The sequence below is a fragment of the Arachis ipaensis genome, chromosome B5, assembly GCF_059453495.1.
Source record: "Arachis ipaensis isolate K30076 ecotype BB chromosome B5, ASM5945349v1, whole genome shotgun sequence".
Classification (NCBI taxonomy): Eukaryota; Viridiplantae; Streptophyta; class Magnoliopsida; order Fabales; family Fabaceae; genus Arachis; species Arachis ipaensis.
Genome location: NC_142440.1, coordinates 62,245,106 through 62,263,157, shown reverse-complemented (window position 1 = coordinate 62,263,157; position 18,052 = coordinate 62,245,106). Strand labels below are relative to the sequence as shown.

The following is an 18,052-nucleotide window of genomic DNA, read 5'->3' as shown; positions in this document are numbered from 1 at the left end:
ATTTCTTTTTAATTTATTAATTATTTTAATTTTTAAAACTTAATTTTCGAAAATTACTAACAAATTTTCAAAAACCAATTTACAAAAATCACTAACTCCTTTTCAAAAATAATTTTCGAAAATTCCCTCCTTCTCTCTCATCCTATTCTATTTATTCATTCATTAACTAACATCTCTTCCTCACATCATCACCAAATTCGAACCCCCTCTTCTATCTGTGTTCGAATTTCTTCTTCTTTTCTTCTACTAACAATAAGGATCCTCTTTACTGTGACATAGAGGATTCCTCTTCTTTTCTTTTTCTCTTCTCTTTCTTATGAGCAGGGACAGAGAAAAAGGCATTCTTGTTGAAGCTGATCCAGAACCTGAAAGGACTCTGAAGAGAAAATTAAGAGAAGCTAAATTACAACAATCCAGAGACAACTTGATTGAAAATTTCGAACAAGTAAAGGAGATGGCAGCCGAACCCAACAACAATGCAAAGAAGATGCTTGGTGACTTCACTGCACCTAATTCCAATTTACATGGAAGAAGCATCTCCATTCCTGCCATTGGAGCAAACAACTTTGAGCTGAAACCTCAGTTAGTTTCTCTGATGCAGCAGAACTGCAAGTTTCATGGACTTCCATCTGAAGATCCTTTTCAGTTCTTAACTGAATTCTTGCAGATATGTGATACTGTTAAGACTAATGGAGTAGATCCTGAAGTCTACAGGCTCATGCTTTTCCCTTTTGCTGTAAGAGACAGAGCTAGATTATGGTTGGATTCTCAACCCAAAGACAGCCTGAACTCTTGGGATAAGCTGGTCACGGCTTTCTTAGCCAAGTACTTTCCTCCTCAAAAGTTGAGCAAGCTTAGAGTTGATGTTCAAACCTTCAGACAAAAAGAAGGTGAATCTCTCTATGAACCTTGGGAAAGATACAAACAGTTGACCAAAATGTGTCCTTCTGACATGCTTTCAGAATGGACCATCCTGGATATATTCTATAATGGTCTGTCTGAGTTATCTAAGATGTCATTGGATACTTCTGCAGGTGGATCCATTCATCTAAAGAAAATGCCTGCAGAAGCTCAAGAACTCATTGACATGGTTGCTAATAACCAGTTCATGTACACTTCTGAAAGGAATCCTGTGATTAATGGGACGCCTATGAAGAAGGGAGTTCTTGAGGTTGATACTCTGAATGCCATATTGGCTCAGAACAAAATATTGACTCAGCAAGTCAATATGATCTCTCAGAGTCTGCATGGAATGCAAGCTGCATCCAACAGTACTCAAGAGGCTTCTCCTGAAGAAGAAGCTTATGATCCTGAGAACCCTGCAATAGCAGAGGTGAATTACTTAGGTGAACCTTATGGAAACACCTATAACTCATCATGGAGAAATCATCCAAATTTTTCATGGAAGGATCAAAAGCCTCAACAAGGCTTTAATAATGGTGGAAGAAACAGGTTTAGCAATAGCAAACCTTTTCCATCATCCACTCAGCAACAGACAGAGAACTCTGAACAAAATGCTTCTAATTTAGCAAATCTAGTCTCTGATCTATCTAAGGCCACTGTAAGTTTCATGAATGAAACAAGGTCTTCCATTAGAAATCTGGAAGCATAAGTGGGCCAGCTGAGTAAAAGGATCACTGAAATCCCTCCTAGTACTCTCCCAAGCAATACAGAAGAGAACCCAAAAGGAGAGTGCAAGGCCATTGACATAAGCGCCATGGCCGAACCTCTGAGGAGAGGAGAGGACGTGAATCCCAAGGAGGAGGACCTCCTGGGACATCCAGTGATCAATAAGGAGCTTCCCTCTGGGGAACCAAAGGACTCTGAGGCTCATCTAGAGACCATAGAGATTCCATTGAACCTCCTTATACCCTTCATGAGCTCTGATGAATATTCCTCTTCTGAAGAGAATGAGGATGTTACTGAAGAGCAAACTGCCAAGTTTCTTGGTGCAATCATGAAGCTGAATGCCAAATTGTTTGGCATTGATGCTTGGGAAGTTGAACCTCTCTTGTTCATCAATGAACTAAGTGATCTGGATCAACTGACATTGCCTCAGAAGAGACAGGATCCTGGAAAGTTCATAATACCCTGTACCATAGGCACCATGATCTTTAAAGCTCTGTGTGACCTTGGTTCAGGAATAAACCTCATGCCCCTCTCTGTAATAGAGAAACTGGGAATCTATGGGGTGCAAGCTGCTAAAATCTCACTAGAGATGGCAGACAGCTCAAGAAGACAGGCTTATGGACAAGTAGAAGATGTATTAGTAAAGGTTGAGGGCCTTTACATACCTACTGATTTCATAGTCCTGGATACTGGAAAGGAAGAGGATGAATCCATCATCCTAGGAAGACCTTTCCTGGCCACAGCAAGAGCTGTGATTGATGTTGACAGAGGTGAAATAGTCCTTCAATGGAATGAGAACTCCCTTGTATTCAAAACTCAAGGATCTCCCTCTGCAACCATGGAGAGGAAGCTTGAAAAGCTTCTCTCAAAGCAGAGTCAACCAGAGCCCCCACAGTCAAACTCTAAGTTTGGTGTTGGGAGGCCACAACCAAACTCTAAGTTTGGTGTTGAACTCCCATATCCAAACTCTAAGTTTGGTGTTGGAGAGTCTCAACAAAGCTCTGCACATCTGTGAGGCTCCATGAGAGCCCACTGTCAAGCTATTGACATTAAAGAAGCACTTGTTGGGAGGCAACCCAATGTTTATCTCATTCTTATTTTTATTGTTTTTCATGTTTTCTTAGGTTCATGATCATGTGGAGTCACAAAATAAATATAAAAATCGAAAACGGAATCAAAAACAGCAGAAGAAAAATCACACCCTGGAGGAGCATCTGCCTGGCGTTCAAACGCCAGAACAGAGCATGGTTTTGGCGCTGAATGCCCAAAATGGGCAGCTTCTGGGCGCTGAACGCCAGAACAGGCATGGTTCTGGCGTTCAACGCCAGAAATGGCACACAAATGGGCGTTGAACGCCCAAAATGGCCACCAACCTGGCGCTGAACGCCCAGAGTTGGATACAAAGGCATTTTTACATGCCTAATGGTGCAGGGATGTAAATGCCTTGACACCTCAGGATCTGTGGACCCCACAGGATCCACTCAGGATCTGTGGACCCCACAGGATCCCCACCTACCTCCACTCACTTCTTCTCACCACTATCTTTCACACAACCCCACAAACACTCTTCCCTAAAAACCCCTCACCAATCACCTCAATCTCTCTTCCCCACTAAACCTTCACCACTCACATCCATCCACTCTTCCCCATAAACCTACCTCATAAACTCCACCTACCTTCAAAATTCAAAACCAATTTCCCACCCAAACCCACCCATATGGCCGAACCTTAACCCCCCCTCCTTTCCCTATATATAGCCCTCCATTCTTCATCAAATTCACACAACACAACCCCTCTATACCCTTCTTGGCCAAACCACATCACCCTCTCCCTCTCCTCTATTTCTTCTTCTTCTACTTCTATTCTTTTGTTTATTGCTCGAGGGCGAGCAATATTCTAAGTTTGGTGTGGTAAAAGCATAGCTTTTTTGTTTTTCCATTACCATTGATGGCACCTAAGACCGGAGAATCCTCTAGAAGAGGGAAAGGGAAGATAAAAGCTTCCACATCCGAGTCATGGGAGATGGAAAGGTTCATCTCTAAAGCCCATCAAGACCACTTCTATGATGTTGTGACCAAGAAGAAGGTGATCCCTGAGGTCCCTTTTAAACTCAAAAGAAATGAGTATCCGGAGATCCGACATGAAATTCAAAGAAGAGGTTGGGAAGTTCTAACAAATCCCATCCAACGAGTCGGCATCCTAATGGTTCAAGAGTTCTATGCCAATGCATGGATCACCAAGAACCATGATCAAAGTAAGAACCCGGATCCAAAGAACTATGTTACAATGGTTCGGGGGAAATACTTAGATTTTAGTCCGGAAAATGTGAGGTTGGCGTTCAACTTGCCATACATGGAAGAGAACGCACGCCCCTACACAAGGAGAGTCAACTTTGATCAAAGGTTGGACCAAGTCCTTATGGACATATGTGTAGAAGGAGCTCAATGGAAGATTGACTCCAAAGGCAAGCCGGTTCAACTAAGAAGATTGGACCTCAAGCCTATAGCTAGAGGATGGTTAGAGTTTATTCAATGCTCAATCATTCCCACTAGCAACCGGTCTGAAGTTACTATAGACCGGGCCATCATGATCCATAGCATCATGATTGGAGAAGAGGTGGAAGTTCATGAGATTATACCTCAAGAACTCTACAAGGTGGCTGACAAGTCCTCCACTATGGCAAGGTTAGCCTTCCCTCACCTCATTTGCCACCTATGCAATTCAGCTGGGATTGACATAGAGGGAGATATCCTCATCAAAGAGGACAAGCCCATCACTAAGAAAAAGATGGAGCAAGCAAGAGAGCCCAGTCATGGAGCTCAAGAGGCGCAAGAACCTCATCACCATGAGATTCTGGAAATGCCTCAAATGCACTTTCCTCCACAAAACTATTGGGAGCACATCAACACCTCCCTAGAAGAATTGAGTTCCAGTATGGGACAACTAAGGGTGGAACATCAAGAGCACTCCATCATGCTGCATGAAATAAGAGAAGATCAAAAGGCAATGAGGGAGGAGCAACAAAGACAAGGAAGAGACATAGAAGAGCTCAAGGACATCATTGGTTCCTCAAGAAGGAAACGCCACCATCACTAAGGTGGATTCATTCCTTGTTCTTCTTTCTTCTGTTTTTCGTTTTCTATGTTATGTGCCTGTCTATGTTTGTGTCTTCACTACATGATCATTAGTAGTTAGTAACTTTGTCTTAAAGATATGAATGTCCTATGAATCCATCACCTCTCTTAAATGAAAAATGTTTTAATTCAAAAGAACAAGAAGTACATGAGTTTCAAATTTATCCTTGAACTTAGTTCAATCATATTGATGTGGTGACAATGCTTCTTGTTTTCTGAATGTATGCTTGAACAGTGCATATGTCTTTTGAAGTTGTTGTTTAAGAATGTTAAATATGTTGGCTCTTGAAAGAATGATGACTAGGAGACATGTTATTTGATAATCTGAAAAATCATAAAAATGATTCTTGAAGCAAGAAAAAGCAGCAAAGAACAAAGCTTGCAGAAAAAAAAAGAAAAAAAGAAGAAAAAAAGAAAAAAAATAGGCGAAAAAAAAAATAAAAAGGATCCAAAAGGATCCCAAGGGCAAATAAAAAGGATCCCAAGGCTTTGAGCATCAGTGGATAGGAGGGCCTGAAGGAATAAAATCCTGGTCTAAGCGGCTAAACCAAGCTGTCCCTAACCATGTGCTTGTGGCGTGTAGGTGTCAAGTGAAAACTTGAGACTGAGCGGTTAAAGTCAAGGTCCAAAGCAAAAACAAAGAGTGTGCTTAAGAACCCTGGACACCTCTAATTGGGGACTTTAGCAAAGCTGAGTCACAATTTGAAAAGGTTCACCCAATTATGTGTCTGTGGCATTTATGTATCCGGTGGTATTACTGGAAAACAAAGTGCTTAGGGCCACGGCCAAGACTCATAAAGAAGCTGTGTTCAAGAATCATCATACTGAACTAGGAGAGTCAATAACACTATTCGAAATCTGAAGTGCCTATAGATGCCAATCATTCTGAACCTCAATGGATAGAGTGAGATGCCAAAACTATTCAAGAGGCAAAAAGCTATAAGTCCCGCTCATATGATTGAAGCTCTGTTTCATTGATAGTTTGGAATTTATAGTATATTCTCTTCTTTTTATCCTATTTGATTTTCAGTTGCTTGGGGACAAGCAACAATTTAAGTTTGGTGTTGTGATGAGCGGATAATTTATACGCTTTTTGGCATTGTTTTTAGTATGTTTTTAGTAGGATCTAGTTACTTTTAGGGATGTTTTCATTAGTTTTTATGTTAAATTCACATTTCTGGACTTTACTATGAGTTTGTGTGTTTTTCTGTGATTTCAGGTATTTTCTGGCTGAAATTGAGGGACTTAAGCAAAAATCAGATTCAGAGGTTGAAAAAGGACTGCTGATGCTGTTGGATTCTGACCTCCCTGCACTCAAAGTGGATTTTCTGGAGCTACAGAACTCGAAATGGCGCGCTTCCAATTGCGTTGGAAAGTAGACATCCAGGGCTTTCCAGCAATATATAATAGTCCATACTTTGGCCAAGAATTGACGACGTAAACTGGCGTTCAACGTCAGCCTTCTGCCCAAATCTGGCGTCCAGCGCCAGAAAAGGATCCAAAACCAGAGTTGAACGCCCAAACTGGCACAGAAACTGGCGTTCAACTCCACAAATGGCCTCTGCACGTGCTACACTCAAGCTCAGCCCAAACACACACCAAGTGGGCCCCGAAAGTGGATTTATGCATCAATTACTTACTCATGTAAACCCTAGTGACTAGTTTATTATAAATAGGACCTCTTACTATTGTATTAGGCATCCTGGATTGTATTGATCCTGTGATCATGTTTTAGGGGGCTGGCCATCTCGGTCATGCCTGGACCTTCACTTATGTATTTTCAACAGTAGAGTTTCTACACTCCATAGATTAAGGTGTGGAGCTCTGCTGTTCCTCAAAGATTAATGCAAAGTACTACTGTTTTCTATTCAATTCTTCTTATTTCGCTTCTAAGATATCCATTCGCACCCAAGAACGTGATGAAGGTGATGATTATGTGTGACGCTCATCATCCTTCTCCCTTATGAACGCGTGCCTGACAAACACTTCTGTTCTACATGAATGAAGCTAGAATGAGTATCTCTTAGATCTCCTAACTAGAATCTTCGTGGCGTAAGCTAGAATGATGGCGGCATTCAAGAGAATCCGGAAGGTCTAAACCTTGTCTGTGGTATTCTGAGTAGGATTCAATGATTGAATGACTGTGACGAGCTTCAAACTCGCGAGTGCTGGGCGTTAGTGACAGACGCAAAAGGAGGGTGAATCCTATTCCAGCATGATCGAGAACCGACAGATGAATAGCCGTGCCGTGACAGGGTGCGTGAGCATATTATTCACTGAGAGGAGGGGATGTAGCCACTGACAACGGTGATGCCCTTGCATAAAGCCAGCCATGGAAAGGAGTAAGACGGATTGGATGAAGATAGCAGGAAAGCAGAGGTTCAGAGGAACGAAAAGCATCCCCATTCGCTTATCTGAAATTCCTACCAATGATTTACATAAGTATCTCTATCCCTATTTTATTATATAATTTTCGAAAACTCCATGATTATTTTATATCCGCCTGACTGAGATTTACAAGGTGACCATAGCTTGCTTCATACCAACAATCACCGTGGGATTCGACCCTTACTCACGTAAGGTATTACTTGGACGACCCAGTGCACTTGCTGGTTAGTTGTATCGAAGTTGTGACAATTATTAATTAAGATCAGAGTACCAAGCTCTGGAGCCATTACCAGGATTTGTTCGAGCCTGGAGATCACAATTTCGTGCACCATGGTGTTTGGGAGTAATTGGATTGAAATCGGGGTAAATGCGGATCATGTGGTGGCGAATGGTGAAAAGGAGCTTGTGAGTGTAGTAGTTCAAAGTTACGTTGAGAGGATGGCCTATGAGCACAGGGTGGGGCTTGTTGGTGATTACAAGGTTGTCCACCATGTCTATTTGCTTGGTATGCATTGTAGAATGGTTTTTGTCCATGATATCTTGGAGGGTGTTGTTGCCTAAAGGGTTGATCAGATCCTCTTGGCTCCATCCATCTTTGATTGTTCTGACCTTGATGCATGTTCCTGTTATAACTTCCATTCCTTTCAATAACATTAGAACCAAACTCAAAGCGAAAGGGGTGAGAATTCATAGTAGCTAATAGAAATAAAAAGGGAAAAATTAAAGACAAATAAACAAGTAAAAGAAAAATATTTACAATAATCAATAATAAGGCACACGATTGCAGTTCCCCGGCAACGGCGCCATTTTAACCTTAGGATTTTATGGTGGTAAAGAATTTTATAAAAACAGTCGCATTGTAGATATAGTCTCAAGGAACAAACATTTTGGTTGTCACAAGTAACAAACCCCTAAATAAATTGATAACCGAAGTATTCAAACCTCGGGTCGTCTTCTCAAGGAACTGCAGGGAAGTATGTTCTTATTATTGGTTATGGAGATTGTAAATTGGGGTTTTGAGAATGAGGAGCGAATGGTTTAATTAGCAATTAAAGTAAATGAAGAACAAGCAATTTAAATGGCAAGTAAAATAAATAAATGACTGTAAATAAAATTTTGGCAAGGTATGAGAAATTAGAGGTCCTATCCTAGTTATCCTTATCAATGATGATGAGAATTGAATCTTAATTCCACTTTGTTAACCTTTACTAAGATAAAGGAAGGTCAAGGGATTAATTGGTTTGATCTTCGGATCCTATTTATTTCCTAAGAAAAGATTGGGATTATTGAAGTTCAATTTAATTAACAAAGATAACAATTATCATTCATGTTTGAGTTTGATAACTCCTGAGTTACTGATTTCTTAACCAAGACCAAAAGGAGAAAAGTAAATCTACTGGAATAAAAATGTCTTCAGATGGAAATAACAATAATGTAAATAAAAGAAAGCAATATTAAACTGAAATACCTCAAATAACATTAATTCAAAAGAGTAATCTGTAACATGGAAGAATTCATAAATCAAATTGCAAAAGTAAATAAAAAGGAATATTGAATCTGATAAAGAGATAATCCAGAAAGCGAATAAAATCCTAATTCTAAATCCTAATCCTAAAGAGAGAAGAGAGATGAGAGAACCTCTCTGTAAACTAAATCTAAATCATGAAAACTAACTAAAGTGGAGACTCTCTTTGAATGGATGCATTCCCTCACTTCATAACCTCTGGTCTATGCCTTCTGGACTTGGATTTGGGCCAAAAAGGGCTTCAGAATTCGCTGGGAGTGCTTTCTACAATTTCTGGTGCGTGGCCTCTGTCACGCGTCCGCGTGGGTCACGCGGTCGTGTCATTCAGAGTTTTCCTTGTCACGCTGTCGCGTCAGTCATGCGACCACATCATATGTGTTGCGCTCGGGGCACGCGGTCGCGTCAGTCATGCGGCCGCGTCGCTGCTTCTTCGCGCTTGCCATGCGTCCGTGTCGCCCGTGCGATCGCGTGGATGCCAGTTTCTCCAAGAACTCTGTTTTGTGCTTTCCTTCTATTTTTGTATGTTTCCTTTCCATCCTTTAAGTCATTCCTGCCTTAGAAGATCTGAAACTACTCAACACACTAATCACGGCATCGAATGGAAATAAAGGTAATTAAAATAATTAATATTAAAGCATAGGAAACATGTTTTTCACATACATCACATAATAAGGAAGGGAAAATAAAACCATGCAATTAATATGAATAAGTGGGTGAAGGATTGAATAAATCACTCAAACTAAGCACAAAATATATCATAAAATATGTGTTTATCACTCGTCCCCGAGCAAAAGAAGAAATAAAGAAGGAGAAGAAGAAGAAAAATGGAGGAGAGGGAGAGAGGTGTGTATTCGGCCAAGGGGAAGAAGAAAGGGTTGTGTTGTGTGAAAATGAAGAAGGAATGAGGGGTTTATATAAGAGTGGGGGAAGGTTTAGGGTTCGGCCATTAGGGTTGGGTTTGGGAGGGAAAAGAGTTTGAATTTAAGAGGTAGGTGGGGTTTTGGGAAGAGAGGATGGATGTGAGTGGTGAAGAGGTGATGGGGAAGAGTGATTGAGGTGATTGGTGAAGGGTATTTGTGGCAGAGAGTTATGAAAAGGTGTGAAGAGGAGAGAAGAAAAGGTAGGGATCCTGTGGGGTCCACAGATCCTGAAGAGATCCTGTGGGGTCCACAGATCCAGTGGGATCAAGGACTTAACATCCCTGCTCCAATTAGGCGTGTAAAACGCCCTTAGTATGCATGTCTAGCGTTAAACGCCAGCTTGCTGCTTGTTGCTGGCGTTTAACACCACTTCCATGCTCTGTTCTGGCGTTAAACGCCAGTCTGGTGCTTGTTTTTGGCGTTTAACACCAGTTTGATGCTTCTTACTGGCGTTTAAACGCCAGTAAGTTCTTCCTCCAGGGTGAGCTGTTTTTAAAGCTATTTTTTATTTTGTTTTTGATTTTTCTGTAGTTTTTGTGACTCCACATGATCATCAACCTAAAGAAAACATAAAATAGCAATGGAAAATAAATAGATATAATTAAATAACATTGGGTTGCCTCCCAACAAGCGCTTCTTTAATGTCAATAGCTTGACAGTGAGCTCTCATGGAGCCTCACAGATGTTCAGAGCATTGTTGGGACCTCCCAACACCAAACTTAGAGTTTGAATGTGGGAGTTCAACACCAAACTTAGAGTTTGGTTATGGCCTCCCAACACCAAACTTAAAGTTTGACTGTGGGGGCTTTGGTTGACTCTGCAGTGAGAGAAGCTTTTCATGCTTACTCTCCATGGTTACAGAAGGAGAACCTTGAGTCTTAAACACAAGGTAGTCTTCATTCAGTTGAAGGACCAACTCTCCTCTGTCCACATCAATCACAGCTTTTGCTGTGGCTAGGAAGGGTCTTCCAAGGATGATGGATTCATCCTCATCCTTCCCAGTGTCTAGGATTATGAAATCAGCAGGGATGTGAAGGCCTTTAACCTTTACTAGCACGTCCTCTACTAGTCCATAAGCCTGTTTTCTTGAGTTGTCTGCCATCTCTAATGAGATTCTAGCAGCTTGTACCTCAAAGATCCCAAGTTTCTCCATTACAGAGAGTGGCATTAAGTTTATTCCTGACCCCAGGTCACACAGAGCCTTCTCAAAGGTCATGGTGCCTATGTTACAGGGAATTAGGAATTTACCAGGATCCTGTTTCTTTTGAGGTAATTTATGCCTATCCAATGCATTTAGTTCATTAGTGAGCAGGGGAGGTTCATCTTCCCAAGTCTCATTACCAAATAATTTGGCATTAAGCTTCATGATTGCACCAAGGTATTTAGCAACTTGTTCTTCAGTAATGTCTTCATCCTCTTCAGAGGATGAATACTCATCAGAGCTCATGAAGGGCAAAAAGAGGTTCAATGGAATCTCTATGGTCTCTAGATGAGCCTCAGATTCCTTTGGTTCCTCAAAGGGAGACTCCTTATTGGTCAGTGAACGTCCCAAGAGGTCTTCCTCACTAGGATTCACATCTTCCTCCTCTATTTTGGGTTCGGCCACACCAAGTAAGGTAATGGCCTTGCACTCTCTTTTTGGATTCTCTTCTGTATTGCTTGGGAGAGTACTAGGAGGAGTTTCAGTGACTCTTTTACTCAGCTGGCCCACTTGTGCCTCCAAATTTCTAATGGAGGATCTTGTTTCATTCATGAAAGTTAGAGTGGCCTTAGATAGATCAGAGACTATATTTGCTAAGCTAGATGAATTCTGCTCAGAATTCTCTGTCTGTTGCTGAGTGGATGATGGAAAAGGCTTGCTATTGCTAAACCTGTTTCTTCCACCATTATTAAAGCCTTGTTGAGGCTTTTGTTGATCCTTCCATGAGAAATTTGGATGATTTCTCCATGAGGGATTATAGGTATTTCCATAGGGTTCCCCCATGTAATTCACCTCTGCTATTGCAGGGTTCTCAGGATCATAAGCTTCTTCTTCAGAAGATCCCTCTTGAGTACTGTTGGAAGCAGCTTGCAATCCATTAAGAATCTGAGAAATCATATTGACTTGCTGAGTCGATATTTTATTCTGAGCCAATATGGTATTCAGAGTATCAATTTCAAGAACTCCCTTCCTCTGAGGCGTCTCATTACTCATAGGATTCCTTTCAGAAGTGTATATGAACTGGTTATTTGCAACCATGTCAATGAGTTTCTGAGCTTCTGCAGGCATTTTCTTTAGGTGAATGGATCCACCTACAGAATGGTCCAATGACATCTTTGATAATTCAGACAGACCATCATAGAATATATCCAGGATGGTCCATTCTGAAAGCATGTTAGAAGGATACTTTTTGGTCAGTTGCTTATATCTCTCCCAAGCTTCATAGAGGGATTCATCTTCTTTCTGTTTAAAGGTTTGAACATCCACTCTAAGCTTGCTAAGCTTTTATGGAGGAAAGAACTTGGCTAAGAAAGCCATGACCAGCTTATCCCAAGAGTTCAGGCTATCCTTAGGTTGAGAGTCCAACCATATTCTAGCTCTGTCTCTTACAGAAAACGGGAAAACCATAAGCCTGTAGACCTCAGAGTCATCCCCATTGGTCTTAATAGTATCACAGATCTGCAAGAATTCAGTTAAGAACTGAAAAGGATCTTCTGATGGAAGTCCATGAAACTTACAGTTCTATTGCATTAGAGAAACTAAGTGAGGCTTTAGCTCAAAATTGTTTGCTCCAATGGCAGGGATTGAGATGCTTCTTCCATGTAAGTTGGAATTTGGTGCAGTAAAGTCACCAAGCATCTTCCTTGCATTGTTATTATTTTTGGCCATGTCTCCTTCTTTTTCGAAAATTTCTGTCAGATTTTCTCCAGAGAGTTGTGCTTTAGCTTCCCTTAGCTTCCTCTTCAGAGTCCTTTCAGGTTCAGGATCAGCTTCAACAAGAATGTTCTTATCCTTGTTCCTGCTTATATGAAAAAGAAGAAAACAGAAAAGAAGAGGAATCATCTATGTCACAGTATAGAGATTCCTTTATGTGAGTAGAAGAAGAAAAGAAATTCGAACACAGAAAGAGGGAGAGGGTTCGAATTTTTAAGAGAAAGAGAAGTGTTAGTAGATAAATAAATAATTAGAAGGAGATGAGAGAGAAAAATTTTCAAAAATAATTGAAAAGAAAATAAAAATATTTTTGTTTTTAATTTAAAATTAAAATTAAAATTCAAAAATTTTAAAAAAGAAAAATTAAATTAAATTAAAAGTTAAAACAATTAGTTAATTAAAAAGGAATTTTGAAAAAGAGGAAGGTGATTTTCGAAAATTAGAGGGAGAATTAGTTAGGTAGTTTTGAAAAAGATATGATTGAAAAAGTAAACTTTTAAAATCAAACAAAAAGTCAAGTAGTTAATTGAAAAAGATTTGAAAATCAATTTTTGAAAAGATAAGAAGTTAGAAAAGATTTTGAGATTGATTTTAAAAAAGATGTGATTGAAACTTATTTTGAAAAAGATTTGAAAAAGAAATTTAAAAAGATTTGATTTTGAAAATTAAAGTCGATTACTTGACTAACAAGAAACAAAAAGATATGATTTTAAAATTTAAAGATTGAACCTTTCTTACTAGGCAAGTAACAAACTTAAAAATTTTGAATCAATCACATTAATTGTTAGCATTGATTTCGAAAATATGAATTGGAAATAAGAAAAAGCTTTTGAAAATCAAAATTTAAAATTTTCGAAAATATGAAAGAAAAAATGAAAAAGATTTTATTTTTGAAAAAGATTTGAAAAAGATAGAAATTTTAAATTGAAATTTTGATTTGACTCATAAGAAACAATTAAATTTAAAAACTTTTTGACTAAATCAAACCAAATTTTTGAAAATTTATGAGAGAATAAGGGAAGGATATTTTTTTTATTTTTGAATTTTTAATGAAGAAAGAGAAAAACAATAAAAAGACTCAAAACATGAAAATTCTGAATCAAAACACATGATGCATGCAAGAACACGTTGAATGTCAAGATGAACATCAAGAACACTTTGAATGTCAAGATGAACACCAAGAACTTATTTTTGAGAATTTTTAAGAAAAGAAAAACATGCAAGACACCAAACTTAAAAATTTTTTTATGTTTAGACACTAACAAATTAAAAATGCATATGAAAAACAAGAAAATACACGAAACAAGAAAATATGAAGATCAAACAAGAAGAATTGTCAAGAACAACTTGAAGATCATGAAGAACACATGCATGAGTTTTCGAAAAATGCACAAATTTTAAAAACATGCAATTGACACCAAACTTAAAATTTGACACAAGACTCAAACAAGAAACATCAAATTTTTGGTTTTTATGATTTTATTAAAATTTTTTGGATTTTTCAAAAACTATTTGGAAAAATAAAATTAAGGATTTCAAAATTTTTAACGAGAATTCCAGGAATCATACAATGTTAGTCTAAAGCTCCGGTCCAGGAATTAGACATGGCTCACTAGCCAGCCAAGCTTTTAGTGAAAGCTCCAGTCCAAAATACTAGACATGGCCAATGGCCAGCCAAGCTTCAGCAGATATAAATCAGACATATAACAGCTGATTAGATGAGAATCCACGGACTCTTGTGATGATAGGTTGAAATCTCGGTCCAAAGGATTAGACATGGCTTCAGAGCCAGCCAGAATTCAACAGATCATCGTGAAACTCTAGAATTCATTCTTAAAAATTCTGAAGCCATAGAATAATTTATTTTTCAAATTTTTTTTATATTTTTCGAAAATTATTTTGGGAAAAACAAAAAAGAAGAAATTTTTTTTTGTATTTTTCGAAAATAAGAAATAAAAAGCTTAAAATTAAAATAAAATTACCTAATCTGAGCAACAAGATGAACCGTTAGTTGTCCAAACTCGAACAATCCCCGGCAACGGCGCCAAAAACTTGGTGTGGGAAAATCGTGATCGTTCATTCCTTGGTAACGGCGTCAAAAACTTGGTACGCACGTTCATAATCTTAGTTCTTTGTCACAACTTCGCACAACTAACCAGCAAGTGCACTGGGTCGTCCATGTAATAAACCTTACGTGAGTAAGGTCGATCCCACGGAGATTCTCGGCTTGAAGCAAGCTATGGTCACCTTGTAAATCTCAGTCAGGCGGATTCAAATGGTTATAGAGTTTTAATAATTAAAAGATAAATAAAATGTAAAATAAAGATAGAGATACTTATGTAATTTATTGGTGAGAATTTCAGATAAGCATATGGAGATGCTTTTGTTCCGTCTGAACCTCTGCTTTCCTACTGTCTTCACCCAATCCTTCATACTCCTTTCCATGGCAAGCTGTATGTAGGGCATCACCGTTGTCAATGGCTACTTCCCGTGCTCTCAGTGAAAATGGTCCAAGATACGCTGTCACCGCACGGCTAATCATCTGTCGGTTCTCGATCCTGCTGGAATAGGATTCAGTAATCCTTTTGCGTCTGTCACTATGCCCAGCACTCACGAGTTTGAAACTCGTCACAGCCATCCCTTCCCGGATCCTACTCGGAATACCACAGACAAGGTTTATACTTTCCGGATCTCAAGAATGGCCGCCAATAGTTCTAGCCTATACCACGAAGACTCTGATCGTGAATCAGGAGGCTAAGAGATATGCATTCAAGCTTGTTTACATGTAGAACAGAAGTGTTTGTCAGGCACGCGTTCATAAGTGAGAATGATGATGAGCGTCACATAATCATCACATTCATCATGTTCTTATGTGCGAATGAATATCTTAGAGAAGAAATAGGCTTGAATTGAATAGAAAAACAATAGTACTTTGCATTAATTCATGAGGAACAACAGAGTTCCACACCTTAATCTATGGTGTGTAGAAACTCTACCGTTGAAAATACATAAGTGGTAATGGTCCAGGCATGGTCGAATGGGCAGCCCTCTAAATGTGATCAAAGGATCAAAAGATAATCCAAAGATGTAAATACAATACTAAAAAGTCCTATTTATACTGAACTAGTTACTAGGGTTACAGAAATAAGTAAATGATGTAGAAATCCACTTCCGGGCCCACTTGGTGTGTGCTTGGGCTAAGCATTCAAGCTTTCACGTGTAGAGGTCTTCCTTGGAGTTAAACGCCAGTTTGTAACCTGTTTCTGGCATTTAACTCTGCTTTGCAACCTGTTTCTGGCGTTTAACTCTAGAATAGGGCAGAGAGCTGGCGTTGAACGCCAGTTTGCATCATCTAAACACGGGCAAAGTATGGACTATTATATATTTCTGGAAAGCCCTGGATGTCTACTTTCCAACGCAATTGAGAGCGCACCATTTGGACTCCTGTAACTCTAGAAAATCCACTTTGAGTGCAGGGAGGTCAGAATCCAAAAACATTTGCAGTCCTTCTTCAACCTCTGAATCTGATTTTTGCTCAATTCCCTCAATTTCAGCCAGAAAATACCTGAAATCATAGAAAAATACACAAACTCATAATAAAATCCAGAAATGTGATTTTTATTTAAAAAATAATAAGAATATATTAAAAACTAATCACATCATACTAAAAACTATGTAAAAACAATGCCAAAAAGCGTATAAATTATCCGATCATCAAAAGCTGAAATTATCACAGAAGAGGAAGTGGTTGCAGACTTAGGAGATGCGGAGCCTCCATGGGAACCTCAAGCCATAGAGCCTCCTTCTAAGGTGTTTGATGTTGATGTTGAGGAGGGTGTACAACCTCTAAGGCATTTCATGGTTGAAGACTTTGAAGGGGTTGATCAAGAGATGGAGATTAAAGAAGAAGAAGCACAATCTCCATGCCCTTGGTAAGCCATGAAGAAGAGTTTGAATTGCAAGAAAGCTACCAAGAAGAAGAGGTTGGAATTGAAGAAGCTTGCAAAGAGGTGGAAGTTGTCAAGGAAGGGCACAAGGGAATGGAGCTTGAAATCACCTTGCCAAAGCTGTTGGAGACCTCTTCCCAAAGCCATTACCATCTAATACAACATTCAAGTGGGTAAAATACTTATCCTTAACCTGTACCTTCCCACTTGAATATGGGCTACTTGAGACAGATGGTCAGCTTAGAGCTCTTTGTGGCTTTAAGAGTAAGAGGGAGATGGTTAGTGGTTGGCAACACAATCCTAGGTTCATTGTGGTAGGAAGCTCACGGCTGAATTATCATGGTTGGAAGAATACTAAATTGTATGGGTCTAGGAAGCTGTTTGGATGCCTCAGTGAGAATTCGGATTGCTTACCACCCGGTTGGAACAAAGATGGTCAACAAGAAGACGGGTGCAAAAGCAAGGTTTGGGACCCCGGAATTCAGTCTAGCAATCAACACTCTTGGGGCCTTGTCATTTGCTTAATCTTGCTTAAAGGCTCTTTGTGCCTAGTTTAGGATCCTAGAGGCCATTGGAATTACAAACATTGGTGGGGATTCCTAGACGAGTTCAAGCACAAGCCTCCATGACAAGGAGCTCACCAAATGTCCAACTTAAGGACCTTAACTAAAAGTGCTAGGTGGGAGACAACCCACCATGGTATGATCTTTCATTTTTATTCTTAGTTTTATTCTATTTTATTTTTATTAGTGTTCATTCATAATTTCTGCATATTCATCTGCATGCTACATTTTGCATTCTGCATTAAAAAAAAAAGAGAGATCAACGCACAAGTGTCTATGACGCGCACGCGTCGTATGTATATGCGCAAATAGACAGAGAGTTCTGCTGGAACGACGCCAGAGGCGTGCCTGGCGCACAGCCAACCCACACATACGCGTGCTGCACGCGTATGCATCTCCTGCATTTTTTCCAATCCGCACGTAAGCGTCCCTGACGCGTACGCATGGGATTGCAAATCGGCGTAAACAGGTGCTTGAACAGAGAGTTATGATGCCATGGTGCTGGAGCCGCGCGGGTTATCACGCGTACGACGCGTGTGCATCCTTTTGCTTCCAAGATCACCCACGCGTACGCGTGGGCAACGCATACGCGTCGCATGGTGAATAGATTTCTCACGTGCACGCGTGCCTTGTGCGCGCGTGCGTCCCGATTCTTCATTCCCTTCTCCTTTCTTCCTTCATTCTTCTTATTGCATTTAATTACTTTTCTTTCTTCAACAATTTTTCTCTTTCATGCTTAGTTATTTATGGTTTCTTTTCCATTCTTTTCTTTTTCTGTATGCGTTAATTTTTATATTGGTGTTTGAGCTTTATTTGGGTCTTATATTATTATACTTGAGCTTGTGATATCATCAAGAGTGATTTGACAATTAATATTAATTTTTGGATTGCATGCATGTTGAAATTCCTACCTTCCCTAACATATTTTACATGCATACCAGGTGTTTGTGAAAAGCCTGTATGGCATTGTAAATTGTTCATCATTCTATCCCTCTACTCTACTGCCTGTTTTTCACAAAACCCTTGCAATCT

General features: G+C 39.5%; 1 non-coding gene across 1 annotated transcript; it reads left to right on the top strand.

The window, feature by feature from the left end:
- The first annotated feature begins 11,964 nt into the window (after positions 1 to 11,964).
- Positions 11,965 to 12,072, top strand: LOC148564409 (small nucleolar RNA R71). Its single transcript, XR_015884530.1, has one exon. It is a non-coding gene; the product is annotated as a small nucleolar RNA R71 (small nucleolar RNA).
- Positions 12,073 to 18,052: the final 5,980 nt, after the last annotated feature.